The sequence below is a fragment of the Mirounga leonina genome, unplaced genomic scaffold (assembly GCF_011800145.1).
Source record: "Mirounga leonina isolate KUSES-001 unplaced genomic scaffold, KU_Mleo_1.0 Mir_95, whole genome shotgun sequence".
NCBI lineage: Eukaryota > Metazoa > Chordata > Mammalia > Carnivora > Phocidae > Mirounga > Mirounga leonina.
In genome coordinates this window covers 18,747,265-18,759,186 of record NW_023270865.1, presented here as the reverse complement: position 1 = coordinate 18,759,186, position 11,922 = coordinate 18,747,265, and positions in this window count along the sequence as shown.

Here is an 11,922-nt window from a genome sequence, read left to right as displayed (position 1 = left end):
GTGGAGAGAGAGAGAGGACTAGAAGATGTATCTGAGCAAATTATAGCTGAGAACTTCCCTAAGCTAGGGAATGAAACAAACATTCGCATCCTAGAGGCAGAGAGGACCCTCCCGAGATCAAGGAAAACAGGCCAATACCCTGGCATGTAATAATAAAACTCTCAAATCTTAGAACCAAGGAAACCATCTTAAGGGCAGTTAGGGGGAAGAGATTCCTTATGTACAGAGGGAGGAATATCAAAATAACATCAGACCTATCTACAGAGACCTGGCAAGCCAGAAAGGCCTGGCAAGACATATTCAGGGTACTAAACAAAAAGAACATGCAGCCAAGAATACTTTATCCAGCAAGGCTGTCATTTAGTATGGATGGAGAGATGCAGAGCTTCCAAGACTGGCAGAAACTGAAATAATATATGACCACTAAGCCAGCCCTGAAAGAAATATTAAGGGGGGTTTTATAAAAGGAGAAAGACCCCAAGAGTGATATACAACAGAAATTACAGGGACAATCTATAAATCAAAGTCTTCACAAGCAACACGATGACAATTAATTCATATCTTTCAATAATCACTCTCAATGTGAATGGCCTAAATGCTCCCATAAAATGACACAGGGTTGCAGATTGGATAAAAAGACAGGACCCATCCATATGCTGTCTACAAGAGACTCATTTGAACCTAAAGATACATCCAGACTGAAAGTGAAGGGATGTAGATCCATCTTCCACGCCAGCAGACCTCAAAAGAAAGCTGGGGTAGCAATGCCTATATCAGACAAATTAGATTTTAAACTAAAGTCTGTAGTTAGAGACACAGAATGACACTATATCATTCTTAAAGGGTCTATCCAACAAGAAGATCTAACAATTGTAAATATCTATGCCCCCAACATGGGAGCAGCCATCTACATAAGCCAACTGTTAACCAAAATAAAAGTCATATTGATTAATTATAGGAGACTTCAATACTCCACTCTCAGCAATGGACAGATCATCTAAGACGAAAATCAACAAGGAAACAAGAGCTTTGAATGATACACTGGACCAGATGGACGTCATAGATATATACAGAACATTCCACCCTAAAACAACAGAATACTCATTCTTCTCAAGCACACATGGAACTTTCTCCAGAATAGAGCACATAGTGGGTCACAAATCAGGTCTCAACCGATACCAAAAGACTGAGATTATTTCCTGCATATTCACAGACCACAATGCTTTAAAACTGGAACTCAATCACAAGAAAAAAATTTGGCAGAAATTCAAACACTTGGAAGCTAAAGAATGTTTGGGTCAACCAGGAAATCAAAGAAGAACTTAAACAATTCATGGAAATCAATGAGAACAAAAACACATTGGTCCAAAACCTATGGGGTACTGCAAAGGCGGTCCCAAGGGGGAAATACATAGCCATCCAAGCCTCACTCAAAAAAATAGAAAAATCCCGAATTCACCAACTAACTCTACACCTTAAAGAACTAGAGAAAAAGCAACAAACGATGCCTAAGCTACACATTAGAAAAGAAATAATTAAGATTAGAGCAGAGATCAATGAATTAGAAACCAGAAACACAGTAGATCAGATCAACGAAACTAAAAGTTGGTTCTTTGAAAGAATTAATAAGATTGATAAGCTACTGGCCAGACTTATCCAAAAGAAAAGAGAAAGGACCCAAATTAATAAAATTATGAATGAAAGGGGAGAGATCACAACTAACACCAAGGAAATAGAAACAATTATTAAAAATTATTATCAACAACTAAATGCCAATAAACTGAGCAATCTGGATGAAATGGATGCCTTTCTGGAAACCTATAAGCTGCCAAGACTGAAACAGGAAAAAATTGACAACCTGAATAGGCCAATAACCAGTAATGAGATTGAAGCAGTGATCAAAAACCCCCCCAAAAACAAGAGTCCAGTGCCTGATGGATTCCCTGGGGAATTCTACCACACATTCAAAGAAGAAATAGTACCTATTTTACTGAAGCTGTTTCAAAAAATAGAAACAGAAGGAAAACTTCCAAACTCATTCTATGAGACCAGCATTACCTTAATCCCCAAACCAGACAAAGACCCCATCAAAAAGGAGAATTTCAGACCAATATCCCTGATGAATATGGATTCCAAAATCCTCAACAAAATCCTAGCTAATAGGATCCAACAATACATTAAAAGGATCATCCACCATGACCAAGTGGGATTTATCCCTGGGATGCAAGGGTGGTTCAACATTTTCAAATCAATCAATGTGATAGAACACATTAATAAGAGGAGGGAGAAGAACCATATGGTCCTCTCAATTGATGCAGAAAAAGCATTTGACAAAATATAACATCCTTTCCTGATTAAAACTCTCCAGAGTATAGGGATAGAGGGAACCTTCCTCAAGTTCATAAAATCCATCTATGAAAAAACCACAGTGAATATCATCTTCAATGGGGAAAAGCTGAGAGCATTCCCTTAAGATCAGGAACATGCAAGGATGAGCACTCTCACCACTATTGTTCAACATAGTACTAGAAGTCCTAGCAACAGCAATCAGACAACAAAAAGAAATAAAAAGTATTCAAATTGGCAAAAAGAAGTCAAACTCTCTCTTTTTGCAGATGACATGATACTTTATGTGGAAAACCCAAAAGACTCCACCCCCAAATTACTAGACCTCATCCAGAAATTCAGTAATGTGGCAGGATACAAAATCAATGCACAGAAATCAGTTGCTTTCTTCTACACTAACAACGCAACTGTAGAAAGAGAAATTAGAGAAACGATTCCATTTACCATAGCACAAAAACCCATAAGATACCTCGGAATAAACCTAACCAAAGAGGTAAAGGATCTATACTCTAGGAACTACAGAACACTCATGAAAGAAATTGAAGAAGACACAAAAAGATGGAAAAATATTCCATGCTCATGGATTGGAAGAATAAACATTGTTAAAATGTCCATGCTACCCAGAGCAATCTATACCTTCAATGCCATCCCGATCAAAATTCCAATGACATTTTTCAAAGTGCTGGAACAAACAATCCTAAAATCTGTATGGAATCAGAAAAGACCTGGAATCACCAAGGAAATGTTGAAAAAGAAAAACAAAGCTGGGGGGCATCACTTTGCCTGATTCCAAGCTATATTACAAAGCTGTGATCACCAAGACAGCATGGTACTGGCACAAAACAGAAGTATAAACCAATGGAACAGAATGGAGAGCCCAGATATGGACCCTCAACTCTATGGTCAAATAATCTTTGACAAAGCAGGAAAAAACATGCAATGGAAAAAAGACAGTCTCTTCAATAAATGTTGCTGGGAAAATTGGACAGCCACATGCAGAAGAATGAAATTCGACCTTTGCAAACATTTGCAAATGACACTACAGATAAAGGGCTGGTATCCAAAATCTATAAAGAACTTCTCAAACTCAACACCCAAAAAACAAATAATCAAGTCAAAAAGTGGGCAGAAGAGATGAACAGACACTTCTCTGAAGAAGACATACAAATGGCTAACGGACACATGAAAAAATGTTCATCATCATTACCCATCAGGGAAATCCAAATCAAAACCACACTGAGATACCACCTCAGTCGATTTGCTAAGTCCTAATTTGCTCTAGTTTTTAATAATTACTGAAAATAACCTCTTCTAATCTTCAAGTGTCCTAGTTTACCTATGAAAGTATACGTTTACTCTACTACACCTGGGCCAAATAACTAGTTATCAATCAGGAGGGAGATTATAGGGAGGTGATTCTTCCCTTGAACTCATCTTAGTGGGATTTCCTTTATCCCCCACCTTCAACTCAGTACTTTAAAATTTTTGTATCTTTATTTACACATGATCTTTTTTTTTTTTTTTTTTAAAGATTTTATTTATTTGACAGAGAGAAACATAGAGAAGGAACACAAGCAGGGGGAGTGGGAGAGGGAGAAGCAGGCTTCCCACAGAGCAGGGAGCCTGGTGTGGGGCTCGATCCCAGGACCCTGGGACCATGACCTGAGCTGAGGGCAGACACTTAACTGACTGAGCCACCCAGGTGCCCCACACATGATCTTTCTTTTTAACTAAGCCTTGAGTTTGGCTAACTTCATTTCCTAGGCATCATGTTCAACCACAAGACTTATTAAAATCTATTTCCAGCATAACTACAGTGGGGATTCTCATACCTCTTGCTAAAAACATCACAAAATCTTTCCAAACATAAAAAGGAATGAAAAGAGTGAGAGACAGAGAGAGAACACAATTGATACCTTATATTTATTGGGATTTCCCCAGTATGCATCTTTGTATCAGGCATTGAAATAACCTATATTTCAAAATATTTTTATTTATTTTATTTATTTATTTTTTAAGATTTTATTTATTTGACAGAGCACAAGCAGAGGGAGAGAGAGGGAGAAGTAGGTTCCCTACTGAGCAAGGAGCCTGATATGGGACTCGATACCAGGACCCTGGGATCATGACCTGGGCCGAAGGCAGCCGCTTAACCGACTGAGCCACCCAGGCGTCCCAAAATATTTTTAAAAAATGAATGTATTGCTCAATTTTTGCATGTTCTGGCCAGGCTCCTTGCATCACCATCGTTTCTAGCTTCCCTTTTTAGTAGAGATTTATCTTTAATAAATATTTTAAAGCTTTATTAATTCTGAAAACAATGATATTCTACCAATAACATAAATCTATGTATTTTCAAGTCACACTTCGTATTTAAAATCTGGCTTGGCTCACATTTTTATGTTTAGAATTGACACACTTATTAAACATGATAGTATTATTTATTTTTAATTTGGCTCAGAACTATCAAATCCTATTATGGACAGATTCTTTTTTTAAAATGTGAGAGGGCTTTTTCACCACTCACAAGTTAGTAAAAATTAATAATAATAATATAATGATAATATACAAGATTCATCTGTAAATCATACATTTCCACAAACAAAAAATAAATTCGCACTAAATACTTTTCTGAATGGTTAATTTAAGGATTTGGGAAAATATTATATAATACATGAAAACATACATCAACAACAGAATATATATTGTCAATCGTACATTTGTTTCAAAATACTTAAATATATGTACCTCATGCATATACACGAGAAAGGGTAAAATGAGCTTTTTTATTTTATTTTAAGATCTTAATCTATTTTCTTTAACTCAATCACAAACATGGAGAGGACCTAATTGATTTGGTTTCTTTATGTTTTTATATAACACATTTGATTTTTATCCCAATCATTTGAGGTTGCAATAATATACAATAAGAATTGCTTGGTTGACAGCTAAACAATAGGTTTGAAGCAAAAACACACGCATAAATATAACTGAAAATGGAAGGAATCAGTATTCAAAAACAGAAGGTGTCAAGCAATTCCTTATAATGATTCCAGTCAAGTGCTGTCCCTTAAATATTCCATTTAAAGTATACTTTGCTATTATAAAACACTCGCATAAAATAAGAAATAGAATTCCAAGTACAGTTCATGACATTTTTTATTCATGATAATCCTATCATTTCTTCACACTATTTCAAATGCCATTACCATAATCCCTTAAATATTTTTTGCTTTTAGCAATATCTTGGTATACCAAGCGAAGAACATTTCAAACAAAAGGACACTTTCTACTTTATGATTAGATGAGAAATTGAGTTTCAAATAGATTCTCCTGATGTATTCGTATATTTTTTCTAGTTTTAAATTATATAATGTATTAAACTTTCTTCTCTTTTAGAAGTGCATTTTGAATGACACTATTTTTATCATATCTCAACATGAATTCTCTTCTAAACTAACTGACATTATTATTCTTTTATTTCAAGCTTTGATTTCCCATTCTTTTATTTGTTCAATGGCCTTTATATGCTTTGATCCTTTTTTTGCCTATTATATACAGAACTTAGTCTTTCAACTTATCATCTCTCACCTGAATCCTCCCCTCATTATTATTCCATTTTCTCTAATCTCTTTATCTCTAAGTAAGTTCTGTTTTTCCACTCTTATGTTTTCAAAATGACATAAAAACACACATTTTTTTATGGTAATGCCTAGAAAAAGATTTTAGTTAATACAAATTGTTTGGGTGCAGTTCCTACTATCATTAAAGATATTTCACAGCTACCCTTGAATAACTGGTAATTTCAACTTAACAGATCCAACTAAGGCATAATTTCTTCGCCTCTTTCTTATTGAAAGATTTTTCTGCTGGTTTACCTAGATTAGTACATAAAAATAGATGAAAAGAGTTTTTGCTGGCTATATAATGTATATAAAAGACACATAGAGAATGAGAGATAAACAGAAATATATTAAATATATGTATTTATATATAATATTCACTGAACTAGATAGCAGTATGTCTCAAATATAAAATGGTATCATTTGAAATAGAATTATGCCTTTAACTATTAAAACAGCTTAACAGAATTTTTCTCTTTACAACTTAGTATCGTCAGTCCCCATATTTTAATATATTTGTAAAATAGATATCATAGTTTTTGCAGATTATTTCTTAAACTTGAAGCAAATTTTACTTATATATTATGAAGGTAATCATATTAGAGTAATCACAAACCATATAGATGAAATTATTAAATGTATGAGATATAATAGAAAAAAGATAGAAAAATGTCAAATTTTATTACTAAAACCAAGGATTTTTTTTTTAAATGCCAACAATATGATGGATCTTGATAAGAGTAATGAAGGCTCAACTAAGGAATACACAAATAAACCCATTAGGAATTAAAATGATAATTGTATACAGAGTAGGTTTATGTACACACAAACACAGATATACATTTGAAATACAATATAAATTTAATAATTTGGAGTGAAATATAATTTGATAAAATTAACTCAGAAGTGACAGCAAATTTTAATGGTCTAAAATGTCATTATGGGAATTAAGAGATTCAAAGCTACGTCTCTCCTCAAATTCACTGAGTTCATATGTTATCATATATATTTTTTAAGGCATTTCACAACCCTTATAAAAAATTAGTATAGCTCTGAAAATAAAACAGAAAAGAAAAAAAAATCATGACTGGAATCTCTCATCTCCCTTTTGAATAGAAGTAGAAAATTCTACATAAAGACCAGACAATCATCTGGAGCTAAGTACTTGGTTTACTAAGGCTATTCATTATTTCGACTCCATATATTATTCTCAGTAGTTGAAAAGTTGATTAAATTTGAAAATCTATTCCTGAATAAAGACTTAGAAAAGTAAAAATAGAAGATATATTTCATAGATTTGCATTTTCAGGACTTGTATAAATCTACAGAAAAATTATAGAGTTAAAGCTTTCTATTAATGTCAGAAAGATGAACAAGTCCTCACTGGGCAGTGTGTCTACTATTTAACACTTTGCAGTCAGTCTTAGACTGACTGAAAAATAAACAAATAAAAGCATAAATGCTGAAAACGGCAAGAGTTATCAGAATCTTTCTAAATATATTATTATACAACTTGAACATACCAGACTATAGGCTGCAAAGTATTACACCTGATATTAAATGTTGGTACATGACATTAATACATGTTCAACACAAAAAGTAATTTTTCTATAAAATAACACTATCGACAAGAAGATTCCAGGTGAAAGGAAGAAAATCTTGTCCTTCACAAGAAAGTTGCTATACAGAGAACATATAGACATATATGCTTCACATATCAAAATCCTACAATCACTAAAACAGTTTTAATAAAATATTTAGGGGGGCCTGGGTGGCTCAGTCATTAAGGTCTGCCTTTGGCTCAGGTCATAATCCCAGGGTCCTGGGATAGAGCCCCACATCAGACTCCCTGCTCAGTGTGGAGCCTGCTTCTCCCTCTCCCACTCCCCCTGCTTGTGCTCTCTTTCTCTCACTCTGCTTCTCTCTCTCTCTCTCAAATAAATAAATAAAATCTTTTTAAAAAAGAAAAATGTTTAAATGAAATTGATTCTCATTTTTTTCAAAAAAGAACAAGAATAACAAAACATTTATGAAATAAGAAATGACAGAGTTGAATGGAGTAAAAATGCAAAAGCCCACATCCACCACAACCCAACTTCCCTTGTCTAAATGACTGGTACATATTCTTCAATATCAATAGACTTTATTATAGATTCCATAAATAATATATAAAGAATAACATAACAATAAAGTACCTTATTTCTCAGAAAGATAAACTCTCTAGTTGATTGGAGTTTTTAGTTTGTTGAGTAGTTTTTAAATTTTACCTCAAAACCTTCTTAGTTATTTTTTTAAAGCATTAAAGATAAACTTGAAGTGTCTCGTAGCCTCAGGCTGTCCCCCCTAATGTGGATATAAGTGGAGAGGCAGAAGGGCAGAGTCTCTCTCTTGCTCTATTGGTGTTTGTTTAGAGAGAAAAGAGGAATTATATTAGGGAGTATTTTCACATTTATTTATTTATTTATTTATTTATTTATTTATTTATTTATTTTAAGATTTTATTTATTTATTTGACAGAGAGAACAAGTAGGCAGAGAGGCAGGCAGAGGGAGAGGGAGAAGCAGGTTCCCCGCCGAGCAGGGAGCCTGATGCTGGGCTCAATTCCGGGACCCTGGGATCACAACCTGAGCCGAAGGCAGCCGCTTAACCGACTGAGCCACCCAGGCGCCCCATATTTTCACTTTTAATCCATAACTTTTAAAATTTTTGCACTCAAATATTGTTACCAAAACCCAAGTTCAGCTGTCCATCAATGGAAAAGCCATTACAGAAGAGACAAGTTTTGATTGGAAAGGAACAGGAGTTTTCTTCAGGAGGCCTACAGCCTTGGTTGGACTCTTGTCCAAAAGCTAGCTCTGAAGTTTCTGTCTGGCCCAGGGATTTTTAAAGGGGTTTAGGGCAGTTAATCAGCAAAGGGAGTGCAGTGGTCCATAACATTTCTTGACTATGTGCAGACTTGGTTCCAGCTACAGACGTTTATCACAGTGCTCAGAGGTTGTGCAAAGGTGTTTGGTTCTTTAGTGCCTGGGGGTTGTGCAAGAGGTTTGTGTTTTCTGACATGCAGATGTGCTCTATTCTTTCCAGGAAAGAATGCGTGATCTATAGATATAAAGGAAAGGGTTAATAATCAATCATGTGGGTTAAGGGTGTATACTAAAGCTAAAATTTTGTCTACTAGGTTGGCTGAAGGGGCTTCAATATTACTATGAGGGTGAGATGCCTAAGGAGGTTTCCTTGTGAAAGTGCTGTCAGTAGTAATCAGGAATTAATATGATTATTTAAAAAAGATCCTGGGGGGGCACCCGGGTGGCTCAGTTGGTTAAGCGTTTGCCTTCAGCTGGGGTCATGATCCCAGGGTCCTGGGATTGAGCCCCACCTCTATGGGCTCCCTGCTCAGTGTGGAGTCTGCTTCTCCCTCTCCCTCTGGCCCCATCCCTGCTTGTGTGCGCTCTCTCTCTCAAATAAATAAATAAAATCTTTTTTTTTTTTTTTTCTAAGATCTGGTTTGGGGAAGCAGAAGACTTGCATTTTATTCCTTTACCAAGAAGATTAAAAGTCCTAATACTAAAATATTCTTACCTTTGAGGATATGATTCATAATCTGAATATTCAAGCACTAAATATTCTTTTTGTTTGTGATACTTTACTGATTCAAGCTCTAAATATATTATTACATCCTCTAGATTTTCCATGTTTCAGAAACTAAATGGAACTAGACTTACTTTCTGTCTAGTATTGCTTTATAACAATTTATGATTCTCTATCATAGCTGAACATTAGAATCACTTGGGTGACTTACAAAAAGGAAGATAGATACTGAGACACACTTCCAGATTTTGTTTTAATTCATCTGGGTGGACTTAGGCCTTTAAAAATTCACTAGATAATTTAAGTATACGGACAGGCTTGAGAACTGCCTAGAATCAAAATCAACTGTCAGGTATTTGAAATGAATATTTACCAGATAAAAAAGATTTTCCATTCAATATCCAAACCTAGAGCAGACTAATTTATGAACTGGAATTTCAGGGAGTTTATTACAAAGAGGAAATATGAGTTAAGGTCTCTGAAAATCTCCCAGTTCTTATAAAAGGTTTGAAACAAAAAGTAACTTCAGGTAAGAGAGCTGTGCAGTAAAAATAAAATTAATAACTTTGTTAAAACATTATGATAATGGATGTTTTAAGATCTTTGTTAATTATTCCAACATCTAGATTAATCTCAGCCTTGGTATCACTTGATTTTCAGTCATGATTTTTCTGGTAGTTCTAGGTATGAGGAGTAATTTTTGATGCTTATTATTTTGGATATTGTATTAGGAGACAGTTGATCCTATTTGAATCTTTTATTTCATCAGCCGTTTGCCCTATTCAGGTTAAGTATGTAGGTTCTGGCCTGTATTTATAGGCTGTAATCCCACTGACATGTTTACTAGCTCAGCCTTTGCAGTGCCCCTCTGGTCTTCCCTGCTCTGGCTTGAGGAGAGCTCCCTTTCTAGCCTTGCAGGTGCTGCCTGTGGGGCAGAAGGCGCTGCCCTGGAACTCCCCAGCTAGATGGTGAGGATACCGGGTGGAGAATGTTTTTTCTGTTCCGTTCACCAGACACACACACACACAAACACACACACACAGGATGCTCTAAGTTTCCATTTTATCTTTGCTGAGCTGTTGGAGGAAGGAAATACCTCTTTGGGCAGCTTTCTGACACTTGGTGAGAATCAGGAAATCCTGAGCCTAGTTTATGTCCTGCTTTGGAGTGGAGGACAACGAGGAGATACCTGACCTGTTGGAGGAGCTGGGATGTGGTCAGATCAGTTCTGCTGCTGTCGGACATGTGGATGGGTCTGCCTGCTGGCTCACTGTTGTCACTGCCACTGGGTATGAATCAATGAGTGAATCTCCTTACCAGGTCTCTACTGAGCTTACGCTTTCTTAGTCGTTTGGCCAAAGAGCAGGCTTTTCTGTGTCTGTGTGTGTGTGTCCTATGCCTATTGGCCATTCTGGGTAAAAATAAAATTCTGGAGAGCCTCACTGAAGTATACATCTTCAAGACTGAAGGGCCCTAGCCAGTCTATCTTCTTTCTACCTTTCAGAGCACTTTTATGATTGTGGACTTATTTCCAAAGTATTTTGTTGGATTTAGAGGCTAGGAGAAGAGAAGAATGAGTTTATACCTGCTTATCTGGGACCCGAAATATTGAAATTAAAATCATTTTATCAGTGGAATTACTATCAAAATTAGTTCCTTTAAGAACTATAATAGCTAGAGAGGGAAAAATCTGTATTAACAATAAAATCTATACTCTCATGCAATTATCTCTATATTTTGTTATTAAAATAGTAGAGATCCATAACCCCATCCAATTTTGTCCTGAATTTATCCTTTTCTATTTTTCTAATACTGGATCAAGTACCAAGTGAATATTTTAAAGTTCTCCGGCTGTCCTTTTCCATGGTTTCTGTCAATTTCAATTTCATTCCCCAGAATACCTTTTTTTTTTTTCTTTTAATACGCTGTCCCTCTTACTAGATTCATGTTTATTTAATAAAATTACTGGTTTCTATTCTGTAGTTTACTTTTTATACCTAATACATTATAATAATACCTGGTATTTATAATGTTAATTATTTAAAACTACAAATATTTTATAATTGATTCAAATTTAAAATTAAAAAATAAACACTCAATTGTTATGATGTAACCAAAACAACTAATTTAAAATAATATTCAAAATATTGAGAAAATAGTTCCTAAAATAAATAACTTAAGATATATTCTACTATTAAATATGACCTATAGTAGTAACTAATTATGGAAGCCATAGAAACATAAAAATAAAATCAAGTCTGTATTCATCTAATTGACATGTTCTAGTAGAAGTATTTACCATAAGGGCAATTTACCATAAGGGTATTAGAATTCATTAGCTAAACTTATTCAAATAAGTTTTCTG